We start from the raw sequence: 13010 nt of genomic DNA on the forward strand, positions 1-13010 counted from the left end.
CTCCGGTTTCCCCCACAGTCCAAAGACATGCAGGTTGGGTTAACTGGTGACTCTAAATTGACCGTAGGTGTGAATGTGAGTGTGAATGGTTGTCTGTGTCTATGTGTCAGCCCTGTGATGACCTGGCGACTTGTTCAGGGTGTACCCTGCCTTTCGCCCATAGTCAGCTGGGATAGGCTCCAGCTTGCCTGCGACCCTGTAGAAGGATAAAGCAGCTAGAGATAATGAGATGAGATGAGATCTTGCCAAGGCCAAGGTCTCTTAACTTCCTGTTAGTGATCATGATTGACTACAGCTGGTAGCTTCTCTGTGCCTTTATAGAAAGGGTTTGTTTACAGCACTCATTGGATTGACCAACACACAGTAAAATGAGAAAGAGGATCACAGATATACACAAGTCCGGAATGTCTCTTGGAGCCATTTCTAAACAACTGCAAATTCCAAGATCAGTTCAAACAATTGTATCCAAGTTATTGTGAGGTGTAGTCACTTTGACAAGTCACTTTGCTTCAAGAAAATCCAAACTGTCACCCTCAGCTGAAAGGAAATTGGTTTGGATGGTCAGGAACAACCTGGGAACCACCATGGCACAGCTCTGCCATGAACTGGAAGCTGATGGATCACTGTCTTCAGTTCAGATCACCATGGATTCCAAAATTTACACCTTCAAGCTTAACTAAAGTTTGAAGCTAACCACACAGACAAAGAAAAAGCCTTCTGGAGGAAAGCTGTATGGTCAAATGAGACAAAGATTGGGTTGTTTGGCCACAATGACCACCACGTACAGAGGGATACTGTACCAGCTGCTGGTGGTAGGATCATCATGCTCTGCAGCTGTTTTGCTGCCAGTGGAACTGGTTCATTGCACAAAGTGGATGGAATAATGAAGAAGGAGGACTACCTCAGAAATCTTCAGCACAACCCATCAGAAACTTGAACACGACTTAGGACTTGAGAGTTACAACAGGACAATGAACCCAAACACGTATGAGAGCTGGTTGCGGAGGATAAAGCAGGCTAACATTAAGCTTAAAACAAGTCCTGACTTCAACCCTATTGAAAATATATGGACCGTGCTTATAAGTTGAGTCCATGCCAAGAAAATTTTTTTTTTATTGAACTCTACCAATTCTACCATGAAGAGTTGTGAAATATCCAACCAGAATTCTGCCAGAAGCTTGTTCATGGTAAACAAAAATGTTTGGTCAAGGTGAATCTTGCGAAGAGACATTTTACCCAAATATTAGGTGTGCTGTATGTATATTTTTGACCCTGTGTTGATTTCAGAAAACCCAAAGAAAATTAAAACTTGTGCACCAAATTCTAGTGTTTTTTTTTTAAATTAAAGATGTATGCTGTACATTCTGCCACAGAAAAAGAACAATTCAGAGAAATTACTGAAAGCCCAAATATTGCCATGACATTCATATCCAAGATGACATTCATGTCACTGTATGTTAACTTCTGATCACAACTGTATTTTACTTTTTATAAAATACTAATTATGCTACTATAGTTTATTCACAACATCAATTATACATTTATTTCTACTGTACCTTTGATATTGTTAACAGTACTTGTGTGGTGTGTTTAAACTATTGTCTAAACATCACAATGATATGTACTGATCCAGCTCAGGATCAGTTACAGGAAGTTGGGTATACAGTCAAGCCAGAAAGTCTGCACACCCCTTTCACCTTCTCCACATTTTATTACGTTACAGACTTATTCTACAATAGATTGAGTTCATTTTTGTCACAAAATTCTACACAAAATAGCCCATAATGACAAAGTGAAAGCAGGTTTTTAGAAAATATGCATTTTTATTTTACTGATTTTAATAGGTTATTTAGGGGTTACACATCTGTACACACCCTTAGCCTAATACTTGTTTGATGCACCTTTGGCAGCAATTACATCTTCAAGGCATCTTGGGAAAGAAGCTATGAGCTTGGCACACTTGTTTCTGGACATTTTTGCCCATTCCTCTTGACATATCCTTGCAAGCTCTGTCAGGTTGGATGGGGAGCATCAGTATACAGCCATTTTCAGCTCCTTCTACAGATGTTCAATTGGATTCAGGTTTGGGCTCTGGCTGGGCCACTCAAAGACATTCACAGACTTTCTTCAAAACCACTCCTTTGTTCTCTTGGCTGTGTGCTTCGGGTCGTTGTCATGTTGGAAGGTAAACCTTCGCCCCAGTCTGAGGTCCAGAGCGATCTGGAGCAGGTTTTCTTCAAGGATCTCAGTGTACTTAGCTGCATTCATCTTTCCCTCTATCAGGACTAGTCACCCCATTCCCGCTGCTGAAAAACATCCCCACATCATGATGCTGCCACTGCCATGCTTCACTGTAGGGATGGCATTAACCAGGTGATGAGCGGTGCCTGGTTTCCTCCAGACATGACGCTTGGTATTCAGGCCAGAAAGTTCAATTTTGGTTTCATCAGACCAGAGAATCTTGTTTCTCATGGTTTGAGAGTCCTCTAGGTGCCTTTTGGCAAACTCCAAGTGAGCTGTCATGTGCCTTTGACTAAGGAGTGGCTTCCATCTGGCCACTCTACCATAAAGGCCTGATTTGTGGAGTGCTGCCTGGATGGTTGATCTTCTGAAAGGTTCTCCCATCTCCACAAGGATACACTGGAGCTCTGTCAGAGTGACCCTCGGGTTCCTACTCACCTCCCTGGCCAAGGCCCGTCTTCCCCGATCACTCAGTTTGGCCAGGTGGCCAGGTCTAGGAAGATTCTTGGTGGTTCCAAACTCCTTTCATTTACAAATGATGGTGGCCACTGTGCTCTTTGGGACCTGTAAAGCTGCAGCAATTTTTCTGTACCCTTCTCCCGATCTATGCTTTGACACAATCCTATTTCTGAGGTCTGCAGATAATTCCTTTGACCCCATGGCTTGGAGTTTGCTCTGACATGCACTGTCAATTGTGGGACCTTATATAGGCAGGTGTTGGCAATCCCCAATCATGTCCAATCAATTTAATCTACCACCGGTGGACTCCAATTACGTTGTAGAAACATCTCAAGCAGTATGAGTGGAAACAAAATACACCTCAGCTCACTTTTGGGTGTCATATCAAAGGGTGTGCACACTTGTGTACATATGATATTTTACATTTTGATTTTTTATAAATTAGCACAAATGTCTAAAAACCTGCTTTCACTTTGTCATTATGGGCTATTTTGTGTAGAATTTTGTGACAAAAAATGAACTCAATCTATTGTAGAATAAGTCTGTAACATAATAAAATGTGGAGAAGGTGAAAGGGGTGTGTAGACTTTCCATCTTGACTGTATAGCCAAGGTTCCTTGAGTGGGTGTGGCTATTTATTAAAATATAGCCATGCTACCCATTACATACTTGTCAAAGAAAAAGCAAAGCAAAAGATTCCAGATGCAATAAATTTACAATATAATAGCAGGAGAACCCTGAGAGACTGAACCTGCAGGCAAAGAAATATGCTAAGAAGTAAGTAAAAAAAAAAACTATGTTGGATAATGTCTATATCGAGAAATTGTGTTGTGAAGAGAAGAGAAACTCATCATAGACAAATTATTTGAATATTCTGGTTATTAATATAAAGTTTATTTTAAAAAAGAACACTGACACTTCGACAAATATCAACTAGTGCACATCCTATAGAGTCATTCCTTCAATTTCCTTAAATGTGATTTAAAAATGTAGATTTTTTTATAAAGTGTGTGTGTTTGTGCATCCGTGATGCACATATTTGGATGCAGTAATACTATGACTGCAAACTCTCAGCTTTGGTGGTTTTCAGTGAATATGATGGCTATAGATTGTTGTAAATGTTGTTAAATATAACAAAATAATATTACAGTATAATATAAAACAACTCAATATAATTCTATGTGGCAGGGGCCAAAGGTTTGAGACAACTATTGCATTACGAGTGCTATGCTTTGATTTTGCATTGTTTTCTGATTTATTACAATTTTATTCCAAATTATATTATCAGCAGTAATTTGAGTGAAAATAGAATCTTAGAAATATTTACATGAACTTCATAATTTCTTGAATATTTGGTATGCACCCCTTTTGCTTTAATGACAGCATGTACTCGAGCTGGCATGGACGTTATAAGTTTGTGTAAAACCTGATGACCCATGTTAGATGAAATTAATTCAGTGACATCTGAACATATGCTTCAATAAAAGGCAAAAGACTTAAGAAAAATCTGACCTTTTGTACAAAGGACTTAATATGGTTGATATCACAAATTTGTTTCTACTTAAATATTGACCTAGACATTTGTTTTTCATATTTGTAGTTACTCATTAATGAGTGCTGTATTTACAGTACCACAGCAGCTTAAAAATATAGCTCATGTCTTTGCCAGCGTTAGCACTGAAAAACTGTACAAACAAATCACTATAATGTATGTTGGAGTACAGGTGCCCACTTTTTAAATGAAAATGAATCAAGCTTTATGTTAGTATTGTCTTCTGAGATTAAGAAACCATAATACGTGTTTACTGTACAGTATATAGGAAAAAAAAAACCTTTAAGATGTTGGTCATAAATGCAAACCAATGAGAGGAAGCATGCCTTCTGGTTTCTAATCTAATTTGAGGATTTGCTGTAATTTTTTTTTATTATGTGATTGAATCCCTTCAGGGTAATTAATTTGAGCACAAAAATGATAACTACTGTGGTTTTAAAGAAATGGTAAGTTGGCAAATATAATACTAGAAAATCTTAGTATTATCGAGTATATGTCAGGTCTGCACCTGCTTGCACTCAAGACTCCACGTCACAGAATCCACAACCACCACGGACTACAACTACTACATCCTGCACGTCACCGCTCACAGTCTCCTGATAAGTAATTACACTCCCCTGATTACAATCATCACAGCTCACCTATTTAAGGACTTTGTTCACAGTTTGTCATTGTAAAATATACATGCAGTTCCTTGTGTTTGACTTTACCAAGCCATTTGTGCTTTGCAGTACTTATCTGGCTTGACTTTGCTTGTACTTGGGATTTTGCTCTTTTGCCTTTGCCTCTCATATTCAGTTTGTGCCTCACCTGACCTTGCCTGTTTGATCCTGCCTTTTGCCTAATGATTTGGATGCCAGTTTGCCTGAATAAACTCTAACTTTTACATCTGCATTCCTGACAGAATACTTTGCAATCATGGCTGTAGCAGAAGAGAGCAGGCAGGCTGCCTTATGAGTACAGGGTACTCTTCTAGGACAATAGCAACAATGTCTGGGTGAATGCTTGTGTTACTCAACTTGTCAATGCTGTGTCGCAGGCACTCCTAGCCCACCCTGTGCTAGTTTTGAGCCCCAACATGCTTATCCCCTGTCCTGACAACTTTCAGGAGAAGTGCGAGTGCAAGAGAATTTTGCTACAATGCTCAGATGGCGCACACAGACCAACAGAAAATGGCCCAGTTTATCAACCTTCTCACTGATAAAGTCCTCAAGTGGGTGACTGCTGTATGGGAGAGGGGTGGAGAACCCATGTTTTCCTACAAGCAGTTCATTGAGCTATTTTGCCAAGCTTTTGATCAGTCCTGAAGGGGTGGCAGTTGGTGAACTTACTGTTAAACAAGGGAAGAGACGAGTTCTTGAGTATGCTCTCGAATTTTGCATATTTGCAGCAAGAAGTGGTTGGAATGAGGCTGCCCTAAGAGCTGCATTTTGCCATGGTCTCAATCTTGAAATTCGCACAGAACTAGCCTGTTGGGATGATCAAGCCTCTCTTGACTATCAATGTATTCATCTGATTCAACAACCTATTTTGGAATTGTCCGTCACTGCAAACCCATATGCACTACCCACATGTCACAGAGAACTTGGAGCCCATGGAGATCTCATGCACCAAGTTAAGTACTTCTGAACACAAGTGAAGACTCAGGGAGAGAGACTTTGTTTTTATTGTGGGGACATCACATATGTTAGGATGTCCTCCTTGTCAGGGAGGCTCCAAAGCATCTAAAATGACTGCAAGCCTCAGCCACACCAAACCCTCTCCCAGTGAGTCAGTTTGTCTCTCTCTTACAATCCTTCAGGCTTGATGTAGAGATATGGCTCTCAGTCTGTTTGTTCTTTCAGCCCTGATGGATTCCAGAGCTCCTAAAAACATCATTGATGGTGACACCATGCAAAGTCTCCAAATACCCACACAACCACTTCAACAGCCCCTAAGGATCATGACCACTGATGGTGGATCTATTGGAAGTGGCATAATCACGACATGCACAAAGGCTCTCTTGCTCCAAGTCAGTGCCTTGCATTATGAAATCATTTCATTTCTTGTCACAGAGTATCAAGAACCCACAATTTTGCAGAAAACTGAGCACTAAGTACATTGGCCCCTTTAAAATTCTGCAATGCATCCATGATGTTTCTTACAAGCTGAGCCTGCCCAGATACAATAGAATCTCACCCATATTCCACGCATCACACAAGAAATCGGCCATTCCTGGTCCTTTAGCCACCAAGGTTCCCTCTGCACCCCTCACCCTTGACTGTCAACCAGCTTACATCATTCATGACATCCTCAACTCTTAGTGCAAAGGAGATAACTTAAAGTAACTGGTCAAGTGGGAGGGCTATGGCCCTGAGTAATGCTGCTGGGTCCCTGGTAAAGATATCTTTGACCCACTCCTTTCAATTCAAGTCAATTTATTTGCATTGCATTTTTAACAATACATTGTCGCAGAGCATCTATACAAAAAAATAAAGACTTTAAACATATGAACTAAAATGTATTTATCCTTTGCCAAGAATCCCGCACCAAGTATCCTGTTAATCCCGCCCCCAGGGCTACCCAGGAAAAAGCATCACTCCCAAAGTGAGCTCTTTTAGGGGGGTTCCTGTCACGTTTGCACTTGCTTGCACTCAAGACTCCACTTCCCAGAATTCATGACCATCATGGACAGCAACCATCCTGTATGTCACCACTCACAGTCTCCTGATTACTAATTGCACTCACCTGTTCAATCATCACAGCTCACTTATTTCAGGACTTTGGTCAGTTTCTCATTGTAAAGTATATGCTCAGTTCCTTGTGTTTGACTTGACCAAGCCGTTTGTTCTTTGCAGTGCTTATCTGGTTTGACTTTGCTTGTACTTTGGATTTTGCTCTTTTGCCTTTGCCTCTGATACCCTGTTTGTGCGTCACCTGACCTTGCCTGTTTTTAATTCTGCCTTTTGCTTAACAATTTGGATTTGTTTGCTAGAATAAACTCTCTCAGCTTTTACATCTGTCTGTCACCTGCATTCCTGCTAGTATAAAAATATTATCAATATGCCAATGTGTGTTCTTGGTGTTACTGTAACAGTGTTTATCTAACTGCCAGTTTGCTTTTAGTTAAAGGAAGAGTTTACATTGGAACAAAATTAAACAGGGTTTTTTTGTTTGTTTGTTTTCCTCCAGGCATCCATGTAGGCATTCTGGGCCATACAATAGTGAATATGCTTGCTGCCCTAAGTGCTCAGTGCTGAACTTTTACAACCAGCCAGGTCCGCTCACTCCTCAGGGCTCGCGATGCTGCCTTCAGGTCAGGTGATAGAGCTCTGTACAGAGCTGCTCAAGCTGATCTGAAAAGAGGAATAAATAAAGCCAAGGCGGACCACAGGCTGTGCATAGAATCCCACCTGTCCAGCAACAACACACGGGAGGTGTGGCAGGGCATTCAGGACATCACAAACTTCAGAGACTGTGATGCGTCAATAGGAGACTGGAGTGTGCCGCTAGCAGAGGAGCTAAATCGCTTCTTTGCTCGCTTTGAAACATCTCAGCAGCACTCATCTGCTCCTGCCCTGCCCCCACCACCACAGAGTTCCTGCACCACTCCTTTCACTGTACAGGAGCACGATGTCAGATGGGTGCTCCTGGCAGTGAACCCCAAGAAAGCTGCCGGCCCAGATGGTGTACCTGGTAAGGTGCTCAGAGCGTGCACCCACCAGCTCGCCCCTACCTTCACCAGGATCTTTAACCTCTCCCTGGCTCAGGCAGTCATCCCGCCCTGCCTAAAATCTGCAACAATAATCCCAGTGCCGAAGAAGTCTCCCGTCACCAGCCTGAATGATTACCGTCCTGTGGCCCTCACCCCAGTAATCATGAAGTGCTTCGAGAGACTAGTTCTTCAGCACATCAAGGACCACCTCCCCCCAGACTTCGACCCCTACCAGTTTGCATATCGCACAAACAGATCCACAGAGGACACCATCGCCGTAGCTCTCTACTCTGCGCTAAATCACCTGGAGCAGCAGCAGAGCTACGTCCGCATACTCTTTGTGGATTACAGTTCAGCTTTTAATACAATAATCTCGGACATCCTTATTAGAAAACTGGACACTCTCGGCCTCCCTGCTCTCACATGTGCCTGGTTAAAGGACTTTCTTACTAACCGGCCCCAGACTGTGAGATTTGGCCCCCACTTCTCCTCCACCCGCATGTTGCGCACCGGCTCTCCACAGGGCTGTGTTCTGAGCCCCCTCCTGTACTGCCTCTACACCCACGACTGTAGTTCGACCCACAACAACAACCTCATCGTCAAGTTTGCTGACGACACCACAGTGGTCGGACTCATCTCAAAGGGAGACGAGGCAGCCTACAGAGAGGACGTCCTGAAGTTGGCAGCCTGGTGTTCAGAAAATAACCTCGCTCTGAACACCAAGAAAACCAAAGAGCTCATTGTTGACTTCAGGAAGCACAGCACCAACCTAGCCCCCCTCTACATCAACAACGTGTATGAGGAGAGGGTCCACACCTTCCGGTTTCTCGGCGTCCTCATCTCCGCCGACATTTCCTGGTCAGTAAACATCACACCAGTCATTAAGAAGGCTCAGCAGCGGCTACACTTCCTGAGAGTCCTCAGGAAGTACAACCTAAACTCCAACCTGCTGCTGACCTTCTACCGCTCATCCATTGAGAGCCTGCTGACGTACTGTATTACAGTATGGTACGGCAGCTGCACTGCTGTAGACAGGGAGAGGCTCCAGAGGGTAGTTAAGGCAGCACAGAAGATCATTGGCTGCCCTCTCCCCTCCCTGATGGACATTTACACCTCCCGCTGCCTGAGCAGAGTTAAAAACATTATCAAGGACAGCTCCCACCCTGGCTTTGATCTGTTCAACCTGTTGCCCTCAGGGAGGCGCTACAGGTTCATCAGGACAAAGACAAACCAATTCAAAAACAGCTTCTTTCCAAAAGCCATAACCGCCCTGAACTTGGATATGCTCTGGCTTTATAGTCTATTTATTTTACTATGTGACTCTCCTCGTGCAATAATTTATAATGTGCAGTACTTTATAAGGGACTCTCTCTGTGCAATACTTTTATAATGTGCAATACCTCACTCCATAATGTGAAACACAACACATTCACCTCACCTCAGGACTGTGCACCTTACATACAGCACATGCCCCTCAGGACTGTGCACCTTACATACAACACATACACCTCAGGACTGTGCACCTACCTTACCTTGCAATACTTCATAAATGTGTAATATTTTATTTTATTTTATAATGTGAATCTCTCATGCAATAATTTATAATGTGACTCTCTCTGTGCAATAATTTATATGTGCAATGAGCAATACCTCACTCCATAATGTGTAACACAACACATACACCTCAGGACTGTGCACCTTACCCCCCTTACACACTCCCCCCCACCCCCCACCCCTTTTCCCCCCTTCCTCTCTCTCTCTCTCTCTCTCTCTCTCTCATGCTACACGCTGTTTTGCACTGTTATTGGAGATGCTTTAATCTCATTGTACAAGTGTATAGTGACAATAAAGGTATTCTATTCTATTCTATTCTATTCTATTGTGGCACACTGGGACGCATGCCACATGCCAAGAAGGGGAATATTTGACATTGTCTGTGGAAAAGTGGATAGAGGCTTGATTCCATACCAATTATATCTGTGTTTAAGAGTAATTGCAATTGATTTAAAACTTACAAATGTGTGACTTTGTCTTTTATCAACTACAGTTACTCTACAGTGTATATATGGTTTTCTTAGCCACATACATGACCTCTGTAAAGTTCTTGTCTGCTGTATTTTCATTTATAGATGTAAGAGTTTTTTTTTTCTTGCTCAGAGCACAAAAAGTTTGCAAACCTGTTCCTTTGGTCCAATCTATGCCTTGTTCTTGAATAGATTTTTGAAAGGTGGGCATTGCTAGAACTTTGTTTTTTGTAAGAGTTCCAGGCAGCTGTATCTTAGTTGTTAAAACTCTGTGAGAGTGGATCTCAAATCCCAGGACAACCACAGAATCATGAATATGGGGTGTGTACTGCCATTACTAAATTGCTTTGTGTAAAAGGAAATATGATCAAAATATAAAATCCAGTGAACTCCATAAGGAGGTTATTTAAAAATAAAAGAATTCTTAGTAAGTATGAATGAACCCAAATGTAATGAAGATGAATTAAGACAAGGAAAGTGTATAAATGAACATATTTTTCAGAAGTTGGACATTTCTGTACTGTACAGTGGTGCTTGAAAGTTTGTGAACCCTTTAGAATTTTCTATATTTCTGTATAAATATGACCTAAAACATCATCAGATTTTCACACAAGTCCTAAAAGTAGATAAAGAGAACCCAGTTAAACAAATGAGACAAAAATATTATACCTGGTCATTTATTTATTGAGGAAAATGATCCAATATTACATATGTGAGTGGCAAAAGTATGTGAACCTTTGCTTTCAGTATCTGGTGTGACCCCCTTGTGCAGCAATCACTGCAACTAAACGTTTCCGGTAACTGTTGATCAGTCCTGCACACCGGCTTGGAGGAATTTTAGCCCATTCCTCCGTGCAGAACAGCTTCAACTCTGGGATATTGATGGGTTTCCTCACATGAATTGCTCACTTCAGGTCCTTCCACAACATTTCGATTGGATTAAGGTCAGAACTTTGACTTGGCCATTCCAAAACATTAACTTTATTCTTCTTTAACCATTCTTTGGTAGAACGACTTGCATGCTTAGGGTCGTTTTCTTGCTGCATGACCCACCTTATCTTGAGATTCAGTTCATGGACAGATGTCCTGACATTTTCCTTTAGAATTCGCCGGTATAATTCAGAATTCATTGTTCCATCAATGATGGCAAGCCGTCCTGGCCCAGATGCAGCAAAACAGGCCCAAACCATGATACTACCACCACCATGTTTCACAGATGGAATAAGGTTCTTATGCTGGAATGCAGTGTTTTCCTTTCTCCAAACATAATGCTTCTCATTGAAACCAAAAAGTTCTATTTTGGTCTCATCCATCCACAAAACATTTTTCCAATAGCCTTCTGGTCTGTGCACATGATCTTTAGCAAACTGCAGACAAGCAGCAATGTTCTTTTTGGAGAACAGTGCCTTTCTCCTTGCAACCCTGCCATGAACACCATTGATGTTCAGTGTTCTCCTGATGGTGGACTCATGAACATTAACATTAGCCAGTGTGAGAGAGGCCTTCAGTTGTTTAGAAGTTACCCTGGGGACCTTTGTGACCTTGCCAACTACTACATGCCTTGCCTTGGAGTGATCTTTGTTGGTCAACCACTCCTGGAGAGGGTAACAATGGTCTTGAATTTCCTCCATTTTTATACAATCTGTCTGACTGTGGATTGGTGGAGTCCAAACTCTATAGAGATGGTTTTGTAACCTTTTACAGCCTGATGAGCATCAACTATGCTTTTTCTGAGGTCCTCAGAAACCCCTTTGTTCGTGCCATGATATACTTCCACAAACATGTGTTGTGAAGATCAGACTTTGATAGATCCCTGTTCTTTAAATAAAACAGGGTGCCCACTCACACCTGATTGTTATCCCATTGATTGAAAACACCTGACTCTAATTTCACCTTCAAATTAACTGCTAATCCTAAAGGTTCATATACTTTTGCCACTCACAAATATGTAATATTGGATCATTTTCCTCAATAAATAAATGACCAAGTATAATATTTTTGTCTCATTTGATTAACTGGGTTCTCTTTATCTACTTTTAGGACTTGTGTGAAAATCTGATGATGTTTTAGGTCATATTTATGCAGAAATATAGAAAATTCTAAAGCATTCACAAACTTTCAAGCACCACTGTAAATCCTTTTTTTGATTGATCTTAGAAAATATTCTAATAATTTGAGATACTGGATTCCTGATTTTGATGAGCTATAAGCTATAATCATCAAAATTAAAACAAAAATAGGCTTGAAATATTTTACTTTACATGCAATGAATATAGAATATATGAAAGTTCACCTTTTTGAATTAAATTATGAAAAAATGAACTTTTTCATGATATTCTAATTGTTTGAGATGCAGTAGTACATTGTTCAATGAAACTCCTTGTTTTATTGTGATTAATAAATTCTTGAATCTTGAATTAGGTGTAGATTAAATATACACTCACCAGCCACTTGAATACCAACACCTGTATACCGACTTATCTATGTGAGCCAGAATCTCTTGATGGTGAGAAACAGTATGATCATTGGCAGTGCTTCTTCGGCAATGGGGGGGATCAGAATAAAATAGACGTCTGGGCAACTTTATGGTAATGAGCTATGACGCAGGTCGGGGAAACCAATCGGAATTTAGAATTGCTCTGCTCTAAAGAATACTACAGAATACAGTCATCTAAATTTTGGAGAAATTAATAACTGCAGTGGCTTGTTTCTCCATTATTTATGATGTGTCTCCCTGTTTGCGTACAGGGACATAAATTTAAAAATCAAATAAACTGCACGTTAAAATTTGACTTCGCACTTAACATTAGCACAAATGTCACACCACACAGATGGCTTTTAATGATTTTATTTTGTTATTTTATTTTCCTACCAAATATGTATCATAATTGTTCATTATTTTCCTTCATCGATTAATTTCCTACCTTCACATTTAAGTCAAGTCAAGTCAAGTTTATTGTCAAATATGCTATACATGCTCGACATACAGCAAAGATGAAATTTCAGTCCTCTCTGACCCACGGTGCAAACAGGCAATGCA

The sequence above is a fragment of the Neoarius graeffei genome, chromosome 6 (assembly GCF_027579695.1).
Source record: "Neoarius graeffei isolate fNeoGra1 chromosome 6, fNeoGra1.pri, whole genome shotgun sequence".
In the NCBI taxonomy this organism is placed as follows: Eukaryota; Metazoa; Chordata; class Actinopteri; order Siluriformes; family Ariidae; genus Neoarius; species Neoarius graeffei.